Consider the following 14172-nt stretch of genomic DNA (forward strand, 5'->3'; position numbering starts at 1 on the left):
AGGTTTTAATCCCTACACCGAGGTCCCTAACCTCCTTAGGAATGAAGTTGTCAATTAAAAAATTAATTAAAGAAGAAAACAGTCGATTAATATCAGTCACCATAGCAACAGAGATAATTTTGAATCTTTCCTTGTCAAAGCTTTGTGTACTTTAATTACCATTACTATTCGGTCTTTTTTACTTTAATTTCTTTTTCAAGTTTTTTGTAAAGCCCGAATAATTAAATTTCCATTTATCAGTATTATTCTCACAATCATGAGGATAACAAACATTGCAAGGGTCTTGACTACACGGTAATGGTGAGCGAAGCGAGCCCCAACCGGCCAGTATGAATATAAATTCGCCAATCTCTGGAGTGGAGCGGTACCGTCTCAGCTTTTCATTCGGCGGTCCGGTTTCAAATCCCAGTCAGGCACGGTATTTCTCGTACGCTACATAATTCCATTTCTATATTCCCACGTACAAGTTTTTGTGTTGATTAATTCATCAAACAGAAAGAAAATATAAATCGGTATTTAAGAAACAATACAAAAAAAAGGTATACTGTATACATACAGAGTGTAATTATGTGTTTCACGAAGTATTCCTAGGCTGTCCTTAAGTTGGATCGGAAATGGATCGGTCTACACGACAGATCCAATTCTCAGCGAAATGGTGATTTAAATGAGTGGAAATGGCACAAGAAAATCGGGGAGGCGCGCCTTCGTGCTGGATTTATAGTTTGCGTCTCAGCGCTAAAGGAACATCTTCAAACAGCTGTGACAATACTTCTTGAAGAAAGTGCAAGTAGACTTCAGCATTTAAGCGGTCAGGTAATTCAAACGACAAAAACTGCTGATCGTGAAGAAGGCCGTACATGCGCTGATGTTAAATCGGTGTTGAAAATTGCTTAAATTGATACGTACAATTCGCTTCGGTCCAGCGTACCGTTTCTAATAAATTTCGAAATTTTCTAACCCTTCATTTTGACGTGAAACGTCTTCAAAATCACACCGAAACATACGGGTATCAGAAATTTGTAGCGTAACGTAAAGGTTTATGCCGTCCTGCCTTAATAACTCCGTATCTATTAGTCTCAGAGACGTCAATTCGGTACCATTTTATGACTTACACGGTTAGATCGCCAATACGATTTTGAGTTTGCGTCACTGCGAGCGGGTTGGCGGGGAGGGAACAGAGCGCAGATCGGCTGATGGATATCAGCATCAGTCGATGCGATGCAGGACCATTGACATTCGTCAATGGTCCTGCATGAAAATAATATCATTTTGATATTATTTACTATGAAAATAATATCATTTTGATATTATTTTCTAATATCAAAATGATATTAGAAAATAATCCGTTTGGTCTACCGTCGGTCATATGTAACTATATAGTACGGGCGAAGCCGCGACGGGTATGCTATTTATATATAAAAAGGAATAAAATTTTTATGAAATATTTTAAAGAAAAATTAATTTTAATAGGGAGTTGAATTTTAAAAATTAATAATTTTAGAATATTCAATATTTTCTATGTACTCCGATATGTAATTAACCAAAATTATATATATTCTGATTAATTTTAATAAAAATCGAATTTAAATTTTTAATTAAAATAATTTATTTTTATAATTAATACGATTTTTTAATAAATAACTAACTATTTCTGATAAAAGTTTTATAACTTCAAAATTTCATTTTCTTTAGCAGCCTCTTGTTTTTTTATGACGTATGTAGCAGACACGAGTTGGTATTCTTAAGTAAGACAGTAATAAGAACCTTTTATGAGAGATGAAACATTTTTTTATAATTTCCCATAGGAACTTCAACGTAAAACATTTCTAGTCATCTGGTAAAAATTGTCGAATAAAAATGTGCGATTGAACGCATGCGTATGTGTGCGAGAGTATTTTGTAAATTATTAATCTATAATTTATATTTGTATTGATTAATAGCTGACCCCACAATGCTTCGCTATCGCTAGATTTGAGTATATATATCGTAAATTTAATAACATAAGCGATAGTTTGATAAAAAATTAAGACTGAACGTTACGAGACTTCACAATATTTAACGATTGCTCTTTTTCCCCATTTTCCCTATTTCCTTATTTCCTGTTTCCCTTTTCCCTATTGCCATATTTCTTTCTCCATTTCCCTTTTCCATATCCCAATTTCCTCCTTTCCTTTCCCCTTTATCGTCTTACCGTTTTCCATGTCCTATTTACACTTCCCCAAAATATTTTACCTTTCCCCTTCCCCTTCTTCCGTTTTCCTCCTTTCCCTTTTCCCCGCTCGTAAATCGGTCCAGTAGTTTTGTTTAGTCTACAGCATACACGCATACGAACATTGCCGTATATATATATATATATATATATATATATATATATAAAACAAGAAAGTCTGTATGTATAGTTGTTTGTTTCGTAATTTTCTGAATACGAGCCAAATCGGAGATAATCAACCGTAAAGTTAGAGTATTATGTTACAAAATACATTATATAACAAATCTGTAACAATTCTGTGTGTATTTTTTACTCGAAATTCAATGTCACAATATTAATAAATACATTTCACCTACCGTGTAAATATTTTATATTAACTCCACATACAGTATTACTACTACATTGTATAACAAAATACTTAACGATATATTACCGACGCTTCGTTTGCAATTTCTAGCTTCTTTTTTATTCTTACAAACAGCAATAAAGCATCTTTCAACAGCCACATGATTATTTAGATTTAGAGCAAATTTGCACTAAATTATGTCCCGATAAACTAATTATTATGCTCCCAAAAGATGTATGTTTTTAATTCATTGTTATGTAGAGCCGTAAAATACCTCAAACATGAAAAAACTTCCTTAAATAAAGAAATAGAAATAAAAACATTGCTGTTACTAACGGTTATAATGTCGGTACTATAAATAAATTATATAATAAAATAAATAACAAAATTAATATAAATAACAATACAAAATTATTACCTGATAAAAAGGATAAAATATACATTACAAATGAATATACACATTTCAGTCAAAAAAAATGGGTTAACACCTGCGTATGTTACTAATAACAAATTAATTAAATATATTAATAAAAAATCGTATGATAATGATTCCAAAATTGATAAACAGGGAGTAAACAGTCTTGTTGATGATTGTGACTCGATATACGTGGGTATTACCGATCGTAAATTTTCCACACGTGCTAAAGAGCATATAAATAGCATCAAAAATAATAAACCAGAAAACTCCAACTTTGTCAAACATATAATAGAATACGGTCATACATACGATTATAATATTTTCATGAAAAACTTAGATATTTCTTACAAATATTATAATACTTCTAATTTGGAAAAATATAATATATATTGTGATAATAAAAATTTAATTAATGAACAAAAATTTTTTTAAGACGATATATTATTTAAAAACATACTAAACATAAATATAAAGAAGTAATAATCTAATCTAATAATTATCTCTTTTTATAATTATGGTTCTGTTTGATTCAGTTTTAATCCACCAGAGTATATGTATGTTCCTTCAGACCGGGACAGTCATGTCTGTTTTTTTTTAATTTTAACTATGATTTATTTTTTTAACTTTTGATTTTAAATATATTAACTTCTGATGATGGCTTCCGGGCAGGCCGAAAGATCTATAAGAGTAGATATCAACGTGCTGGTAAGGTCGATTACATTAAGTGTTAATTTATTCTTTAACATATCAGCGGTACCATGTTTGAGAAATTAACGTTATGGAATGGAATGCAAAGTTGGCAGGACTCTATTACTCCCTACTTTATCGCAGAACCTGGACAGAGTCCCTTGCTGCTGGATCATTCTAATCGGGCTTGTTTTTTAAAAGGTTATTTTTTAATCTCGGATCTAATTTTTCAAGTTTTGTCTATTATTATTTTAGAGAATTTAAGACGGATTTAATTGCATTCCAATCCGTTGTTAAACCAGCGTTATCGAACCCATTTCATGGGCCGACCGCGGAAGGCTAGGCTTATAAAGTCTGTCCTCCCGACGTAATTCCCCTTCAGACCGTCCACTGAAGTCCTTTCGGTGCTAACTCTTTAATAGGCTAGCAGGAATACGCCACAACGGGACACTAGCTATAAGGAGGGAGCAATGCGTCCCCTTTTCCGGAGGAGTCGCTATTGCTGGGTTATTTTGTCTTATTGTAAGTTTTGAAATAGGAGAGGTTGTGTAGAAGCTCTTCATCCGCTTCTGGTATGGCTGCTCTTCAGGACGCATCTCTGCTGGGCTCTGTTCCGGACTCCAGTCCGTGATGTTGAGGCGAGTGGTTGGTCTTCCTTCTTCTTCTCCCTCTTCTTCTTCCGAAGACCTCTTCGTTCTTCTTTGGCCTGCACTTTCCAAGAATTGGTAGTAACCGAAGTTACATACCATTAACCTTGAAATTCCCGAGGCCCCGAAGGGCTGAACGGGGGAAAGTGCAGGTTTCTTCGTTCTTCTGTGCTGTCAGTGGCTGCTGAGCAGGTGACTGCTGGGCAGGTGGCTGCTGGGCTCGTTCCCTCTTTCTTCTTTCTTGAAAGGAAAGGAAGGTAATAGGGAACTTACAAATGGTGATACCTATTCGAGATCGCGGTTTTGGGGCGGCGATTTTTGTGGAAGAAGTAAACAGTAATTATTCACTCCACGTAATTATTAACCTTCAGACACACGTGTGTCTGAGAAGGGGTTGGGGGGACCGCGTGGCCGCAGTGAAGAAACCATTTGTTTTTGTGGTTAACGTTATGTTGTATTGTTATTGTACATTATTACATTTGTTACGATTTTACTGGATGCATGTTCGTAGTATTAATCATGTACGATTTCTTACCTTAAAAATTACCGTGATTGTCACTGATATCGGCTCCATATTTGGACTCAATTGTTACGTCATCACCGTCATCTTCAATTTAGTCGGCAAACCAGGCGTCATCCTCAGTACCGTCGAGTCCTTTCGATATACCTGTTTTGTTGAAATTTTTATCAACGATATCGGGTGAAATCAATCTCTAGATACCAGAATCCATTTGCAAATCACTTTTAACGTTGGCCGTTTGATTTTCCCGTCCGCCATGTACTCGTTTTATATTTCAAACGTCTATCTTGAATCCAGCTGGCGTATATATCCCTTGAACGATTTGTTGACCGACTTATCTAGAGGCTTCAACATTGATGTTAACCACCAGGAATAACGGCCTTGTCCGTTTTTTCCACTTTAGGTAGGACTTTACCGATTGAATGAGATGGCGAAGGAAACTGTCCGACATGAGAAAGAACTTTAGGGGAGGCGGTGAACGTGGTCATCGTTTCCAGACTTTTATGATCTAAACCGACTTCAGTTCGTCGATCATTCTTCCTTTCTCCTGTGCCACAACATGCATACCGACAGGAGATTTTAAACCTTTAGTTGTAGTTTTCTTCCGAAAAATGACGTATTGCGGCAAATTGCTGCCATCAGTATTTATTTCTATCATCACAGTGCTGCTGATGAAAGTCAACTGCTTTGTCCGTGTAATCTTGGGGTATGTTGAAGAGTATCCGACGTAAATTAATCATCTTCTCAAGAACAAGTTCTTCTTTTTCGTGAAGCGCCAAAACCATCCCTTACCGGTTTTGAACTAGGTGTAAGGAATCCCTTTTGCACGTCCTTACACAATATTTAGTGGTCGATTACGAAATTTTTGTTGATTATTCCGAAACGTACGGCAAGTACTTTGTATTTTTGTAATGGCTCCTACTATTCGCGCCCGTATTACAGACAGATTTTGAAACACCATATTCTCTCTAAGCAGCTCAGTTACTGTTCTTCTCGGCGAAATCAATCGCACGAAGTTTGCTATTATATTTTACTTTCGACATTGTTACCGAAACATATTTTCACGAACTCACGACTTATTGGTCGCACGACCTGCTAACTGCAGGCGGGAAAGGAAATTAAAAGATTCACGCGACATGCTTGTACACCAAGCAATAGTTTGGGAAGTTAGGAGGGGGTGAGTATGCGAACTGTTCGACCTTGACTGCAAACAAATTCTTTTCTCGATGAATTCTATGGAAAGCCAAAAAATCACTGTATTACCGGGTTTACAATAGGAATATTGCAGCTTCACGAAAATCTTACTTAGTAAAGTAAAGTTTTACTTTATATTACTTTACTTTTACTATATATATTAAACATAATACTCATTTTGAAATTAAAAATAATAATAATAATAGTTATTATTACTATGAATAATACTGTCGAAATGATTTTGAAAACCTTTCAAAAATATTAATTTTTTGGTGAAAAGTATCTTAATGTCTAAGAATTGTTACTTATCTTTCTTCTCTCTGATCACACACACACACATTTTCTCACTTTCACCCTCTTTCTTTCTCTAATAAGGATTGGAGTATCTGGTAAGTTAAAAAAAGTACTATTATGCACTTCATTTGGACTTTATCCAAACTGAATGCTATTCATCGGTCTCATTTCTTCTATTTATGTCGGTTTCAATTTTCTGTTTTTCTTTTCTTTTTTTTTATATTTCATTTCTGTATTTACCATAATATTAATATTTTATTGAATTCTGAAGAAAATGAAATCATTAATTTCATCAAAAATTATGTTAGTAACTGTAATAAGGTCAAATTTATCATATTCTACTATTAAATATGATTGTTCGTGGAGTTTTTAGAAATCTTTAAATTATTTAAAAATTCATCTATGTATATATATATATATATATATATATATATATACTAAGAAAATATTATGGAAAAACATAAAATTTGATAAATAATAAAATGTTAATTTAACATTTTTTTAGAATTATATATAATATTAAAATTTAACACGTTTAAATCGAAAAATCAAATTATAAATTTTGTAATACTTTTGTCATATTACGCGTTTTCGATTATAATATGCAAAGAAAAAATTCTTGATAATGAGTACAGAGTTGCTAGATGTAAATAAGTTATTATGAAAGATATAAACAAGAATTTATGCAGCAGTAGGAACCAGTGAAGATTTGATATAAAAGTTTCATTTTAATCGCCGCAGGAGATTTTCTCGTAAACTAAGCACAATACAAAAAAAGTAACCTAAACAAAAGTTACTCTGATTGGAAGGGAAACACCTCATTGTAACCTTGAATTTGAACTTGACCTTGGCCTTTATTTCAAGATTAACACGGTATTTTCAAATTCAGTGACCTACTTTTGACTCTACCAATTTTATGAAAATAAAATTTTACATTGAAATATGCGGTCACACATATGACCTTGAACCTTTTTTTAAGGTAACACGGCTAACAATCAGAGAGAGGGTTGTACAAGTTACACGTTTTTGAAGGTCTTACAATATTCCTGGAATATTTATATTCCAGGAATATTGTAAGACCTTCCTTGTAAGACCTATATATTCATATATATATATATATATATTTCGAAAACTATATATATATTTAATATATATTTCGAAAACTATGGGAAAGAGTATAAAAATTACTTTATCGTATAACACTATCTCTAACGGTTAGACGTATGACCAACAAAAAAAGTCCAGTCATATGTGTGAACCACATACTTCACTGTAAAATTTTCTACTCTTAATTGGCGGAAGTCAAAAATGGATCATTCCGTTTGAAAATATCGTGTTAACCTTGAAATAAGGTCAAGGTCATCATGAGGTGTCCCTCTCCAATCTTGAGTTACCTTTGTGTAGACAATGTTTTTGAATTGTGCTTAGTTTACGAGAAAATCGCCTGGAGCAATTAAAATGAAACACCTCTGTATACATATATATACATATTTTTACACGCGCGCAAAAACACACAATATGTCCCACGAAGAGGTGAACGTTTTTATTTAATATTATTCGCCTATTCCCCGACTGATTCTATTGAAACTTGACAGACCTTTAAGAGAAAGGTTCTAAAATGTTCTGTGAAAGTTTCAACCTTCTAGGATGTACAGAAACAAAATGGCGGCTTTCAAATAAAAAAATAAATTTTACATAGACAATTTTTATTTATTACAAAATAGCTGGTAAAAATGATTATAAACAGATAATAACTAGAATAATTAAAAACAGTCAGATAATTAGTCACGGTTATTAATAATTAATTATCAACTTGTTTTATTTAATTTCAACGGCTGTTTAACATCTTTTCTCTTCGTCGTAGCATTTCGTCGATTTTCAAGTTGAAAATGTTGAACCTGGCTGCATTTTTTCTCTCAGTGATTATGGAGAACTTATTTCTCTCTCTCTTAATAAGGTTTAAACAGCGGTTAAATGACTTATGCTGTGTTATTTTACGAGTAAAATATAGAAATATACGAAATTGTGGGCCTTATAAGAGATATTTTAGGCCGTTAAACCGAACCGAAATTTTTATTTGAGTAATAAGGGTGACTTACGGGAAACGGACGGTTTTCAAAGAGCGATACAAAGTTAATTTACAAAATAATATTATTATATTGTTACGCAAAATAAAGGTGAAACATACTATTTATTAAAAATAGTCATTTTTTGAAAATTGTCACTCATGTGCTGGCCATCCATTTGAATGCAGGTTTCCACCTTCTTTAGAAAATCATTCTCAACTCGGGTCAATATGCCTTGTTCAATCAATGCAAATTTTCTGTAATCGCATCTTTCAAGTCTATTAAATTACGGGGTTTGTGAGCATAAGCACGTTCATTCAAGCATCCCCAGAGGAGGACAAATCCGGTGACCTTGACGGCCACGGTACGTCACCCAAGTAACGAGTTTCTCACAACTACCATCGATGTGGGGGCAGTGTGCTCTGTGGCACCATCTTGTTGGAAATAAACGTTTCTCATGTTTAATCTTCGCCTGTGAAGTTTTGGTCCAAGAAATGTATTCAAAATGTGAACGTAGCGTTGTGAGTTCACTGCCACCGTGACGCCATTTTCCTTGAAAAAATACGGCCCGATTACTCCAAAACGGGCAACCGCACTCCAAACAGTAACTTTCGGAGAGCGGAGAGGTGTTTCGTGAACTTTACAGGGATTTTGAGGGGCTCAGTAACGAAAGTTTTGTTTGTTTACCGAGCCGTTTAGGTGAAAATGAGCTTCGTCACGCATTAACAGTATCGCATTAGGATTATCATTAAACAGCACTTAAATACGCACTGCGAAGTCTTTTCTTTGTTCATAGTCCCCCGGTTTGAGTTGCTGGATTACCTACATTTTATACGGATGGAATTTCAAATCAAGTCGTAAAATCTTCCTCACACTAACACGTCTCATTTTTAGTTCTCGTGCACGTCTTCGTGCAGATCGACTCGGACTCCTGATTAATGCCGCTCTGGCGTCCTTACAGTTCTTGAAGGGCCTGGTGGCTTTTTCTGTGTTATTGTTCCTGCTGTTCTGAACGTCTCATCCCTCCTTAACAACGTGTTTCAATCGATGTTGAAGTAGCGACGAAAGATACGCTGTGTTGTGACAATAGACTCGTTATTTCGATTAAAAGTATCACACGCGAAAGCACGATGCTGTATCGTCCACTGCTCCATTGTGGCTGAAATGGTAGGCCGCATTCAAGTGAATTACCTAACCTCAATCTCCTCACCACCTGTAAAAAAATGCACTGGCTGTTCAAAAAACATTCGCCTCCCGGAATAAGTCACCCTGTACCAATATGTTTTTGTTTTTACAAACTGCCTCAATAAAACGGCTGCTCCGAAAATTTAAAGAAAATTTAATGAATTGAAATTTAAAGAAAAATGAATTTTCTTTCTATTATTTCTTTCCCGGCGAATATTAAAGGGAATATTAATGATCATGTCATCATACTTTTTCATTTAAAGATGGTTTAAAACGTTAAATAGTGAAGTATCTTCTTCGTAGCCGTTGAAAGACAATAAGAGAAAGTTTCGGTTGATAAATGATGGTCGGAGGAACGGATAGAATATCTTTTAGTTAGTTACATAATTTATCAAGAAGTTCGTTAAAACTTCGCCGGTAGAACTAGACCGCAGGCCGAAGTCTGTTGCAGTTCTAAACATGGCCTAAAAATGGGTTTCGGGTTTTTTTGAAAATCTTTACGTTTTAGGGTCCGATTAGTTCAGCGGGACAAAAAAAAATCATTTATATGTATTTGTGTACGTATGTGTCGGTCTTACTGCTTTTGGCCTTGTATCTCAAGATCGACCAAACCGATTTTCTTCAAATTTGGCTGAAATATTTCTACTTGTAGGACATAATCATATTATTTTTTTCAAAATCGATTAATGAGGTGGGGTTATCGTAAAAAAAATTTCAATTTTCTTCAGAGTAATTTTAGAGAAAACTTTATCGAAAACTTTATTTATATACAATGTATATTAATAATCTATGAATCATCTATAATCTATTATTTATGATCTATAAAAATCCAAAATTTTTCAAAAAAATTAGCCCTCACTTCTTAAAATAGAAATATGTTTTCTGCTTCCTTCGGTTTATATATTTTTAAAATTAAAATAGCTTCGGCATCTATATTATTTTCCGGACCCGCAATGAGAAAAAAATTTATTCATTGGTTGCAGCGGACACAATTTGTGCCTGACTGCGGTGCCGTCAATGATGTCGAGCATGTTATCTTCGTGTTAAATAGGTGGACAGATTAAAGGCTGCTCTGTGTGACGGTGACTGCTCTTCTTCGCGCCAACAATATTGTCGGTGTCATGCTGGATTCCGCCAAAAAGTGGAACGCTGTCTAAGATGGTGAGGGATATCATCGCGGGAGAGGTTATGATAAGGAGCAGCCTGTGGGGATAGGCGTCCGTTCACCTATCGACGTGGGTTTGTGTTCTCCGTTGATGCCCTTGGTACTTCACTGAGTTTCTACTCCTCCTTTCAGTCCGACGGTCATGCCGCTCTCGTCATGGCAATAAGCATTATCGCGGGGAGGAGACAAGAATGGGATGAACGTTCGTCCGCGACCGGTCGTAGATGGGCGTAGCTCCGTTGATCTCCGTGGGACTCCGCTATCTCACCTTCTGGCTGTCGATCCTGCAATTTGCACCGGAGTTTTCTTTTTGGCGGTTCGGTCTTCGTGTATTGCCGAGGGGAGAGGTTTTTAGTCGGTGAGAGTCCGATACTGGTGTTCTGTGTGAATAGGCGGTGGCTGGTAGAGCTTTCCCATCCGACGACAAAAAAAAACTTTTTTTTTATTACTGTTATAAAGATTATATATTTTTATTTAAATATTCTTTTAAACTTTTTTTTTTGTTAGAGATCGCTTCTTTAAAAAAAAATTTTCCTAGATTTTCCTCAGAGACAGATAAGGAGGCTCCTAAAATAAAAATAAAAAGTTTAATTATATTATTTTTATTATGTTTTGTTTAACCGGTATAGTGTTAATAAAAATGTAAGTTTTATAAATATTTATTTATTTATTAATTATTGATTTATTTATTCATTTCAAATTTCGACTTCGTGATACTTATTTTTAAAAGTTAGCAATAAGCGAAAAATGTTTAAAAAGTATTTTAATTTAATGCTTTAATTTCATATTACAGATCAAAAAAACTTTTAAAGTTAAATTTATAAAAAAACGCTGAAAACACAATTGTAGGACTTTTCCGTCACGCGGCTCCAAGAAAATCCTACAACTGTGGGTTGTTTCTATTGCACGGCTTACACACACAACTTAATTTATATATTTATCATTTTATTTAAGCATAATATTTTTTCGTTTATTTAATTCAATGATTCTAACTAAAGCGCGCACGTATACCGTATTTAATTCCCGCGGGGCTGGCGGTACAACCGGCGACGGTTGGAAATAATTAAACTAATGTAATTTCACAACTTGCATAGAACAAATTTCGCTTATACGGTCGGCAGATCGCGTAGCCACGAGGCTTAGCGCACTAGATACCGAGTCAACCGGGCGATCGAGTTCGAGACCCGCTCAGACCGAGTTACTTTTCTACACTTTAAATATTATTAATTTATTTTTTTCTACACCTCGCTTGTAAAATCGCAACATAGCAGTTGTTTAGAATATTTTTTAATGTGGAGATGCAAACATTTTTATTTCTGAATCGTTTACAAATGTGCCTAAGATAAATATGACCTTAATTAGGCGAAATCTTGAGATACTGAGGGTGAACTTGCTATAGAGCCTTGACCTTTTAAGTTGAAAATTTTAACGGCACCAATGCTCCATATATATATATATAAAAGTAATCTGAACGAGTTTAGTCAAAATCGGCTCAGTAGTTCTGGAGATATAAGGTTAATTAAGAGCCCATCACCGAACACAGACTACATACGAACATTAACATCCGGAAACTGGTTTATTGGGTTCCTTAGATGTTAAAACGTCAAGATCCGCTGAAAACCCCCTATGCCCACATTGGACCGATTACAAAACTTTCCCTTCTAGATTTATAGCTTTGCAATAGCGTAATCTAGACGAGAAAGTATTATTACCTATATTTGTGTGCTTTATTTTTGTAATAAATGTTTTATTTTTGATCTTAAATTTAAAATTATAATTTCTGATTAAGAACATTAAAATATTTGAAATTTCGAATTTATAAACATTTACATCATTCCATCTTCACCGGAAAGATTTACTAATGAAAAAATCTGATATGGGCGTCACATGTCTTCCTTGTACCCCTAATAAATAACTATACACCATACATTTTTTTAATGAAAAGTACATAACATTTTATTTCATTAATAACTTCTGATATTTTTTTTTTGTTTTATTATTATTGAATTATTATTTATCGTGCTTTTTTTTACTTGTACATTTTTTTACAGTCAGCGGTTAATAAATCAATATATTTAAATTAAAAAAAAATTAAAAAAGAACAAGGTAATGAAGTCTTTTTCGAACCGATTTGCCTTCTCCTTCTAAGATCCAGATATTTAATTAATTAAAATTTCATTTGGTTATAACTGTGGAACCGATGAAAATAAGTACCATTTATGATATATCGTTGAAAAGCTCTCAATGAGTGCTTACTACTGTAGTTAAGAAAAAATCCAGTATCCAAAACTATTGGGATTTTGTGTGTTCCGTTCTACGTCGAGCCGTCAGGTGCTGCGATCTAGTGGGTGCTGGCGCTAACCAGAAGGTGAGGCTCGTACTAGTATTCTACGTTAGATTCCGCCCGGTGCGGTCGTATTTTTCATTTCGCCCGGAAGGACAATTAGTGTTAGTTATATTCTACGTAAGAATCCCCACAGTGCGGTCGTGTTTTCATCTCAGTCCAAGGGGATTCAAAGTTTCTTGATAATTTGCAAGTTCAATTATGACTAAACGGTCATACATCCTTAAGTTGGTCTGTAACTAGTGTAATTTAATCAAAATGTTAAGGGTGACAAGAAATTAAATATAACGATTCAAGAAGAATCGTTACTTAATTTCATCATCTACCATCTCATCAAAAAAATACAGTCCAAACTAGCTCTAAATTCTACCATCGGACACTTTTGGTTCAGTCGATTGCAATCAAAAAGGGAGGTGCACAACTAGATGTTACAACAGTCCTAAATCCAAAATATCAACATCTTACGGCTCGTTGTTGAGTTATGCGGGATACATACGTACACACATACATATATACATACGTACCTACGTACAAACGTCACGCCGAAACTAGTCAAAATGGATTCATGGATGATCAAAATAGATATTTCCATTGAAATCTGAAAACCGAAATTTTTCGCGACCACAATACTTCCTTTACTTCATACAAGGAAGTAAAAACTGTGCAAGGTATTTTATGACTTTGCCACTTTTCGTATTAGCTTTAATCAAAATAGATCTCAAGTATTTTTTTTATTATTTTTACAATTAACCAGAAAAAATGGACGCTTAGTAAAATCCTTTTAAATAATATTTATCTTAAATTAAAACATTGAAAATACTGAGGTAGTTCAAGTTTATAAATTTCAATAAAGTTATTCGTATTTAGAAATTATTTATTAATTACATTTACATAAAATTATTTATTTTATAAAAAATTGAAAACACCCTTATTTTCATTTTGTTGTATGAAATTCTAAAATATAAAAAAAGTAACTCATATATATGGATATTTATTCGTAAATGTTAAGCTCAAATACTTTGACAGTATGCTTTAAAATAGTCCTACTTTAGAAATGTAATAATACTTAAAGTAAAATTTTAATCCGAATAACTTAG

Source organism: Lycorma delicatula, chromosome 11 (assembly GCF_047948215.1).
Source record: "Lycorma delicatula isolate Av1 chromosome 11, ASM4794821v1, whole genome shotgun sequence".
Lineage (NCBI taxonomy): Eukaryota > Metazoa > Arthropoda > Insecta > Hemiptera > Fulgoridae > Lycorma > Lycorma delicatula.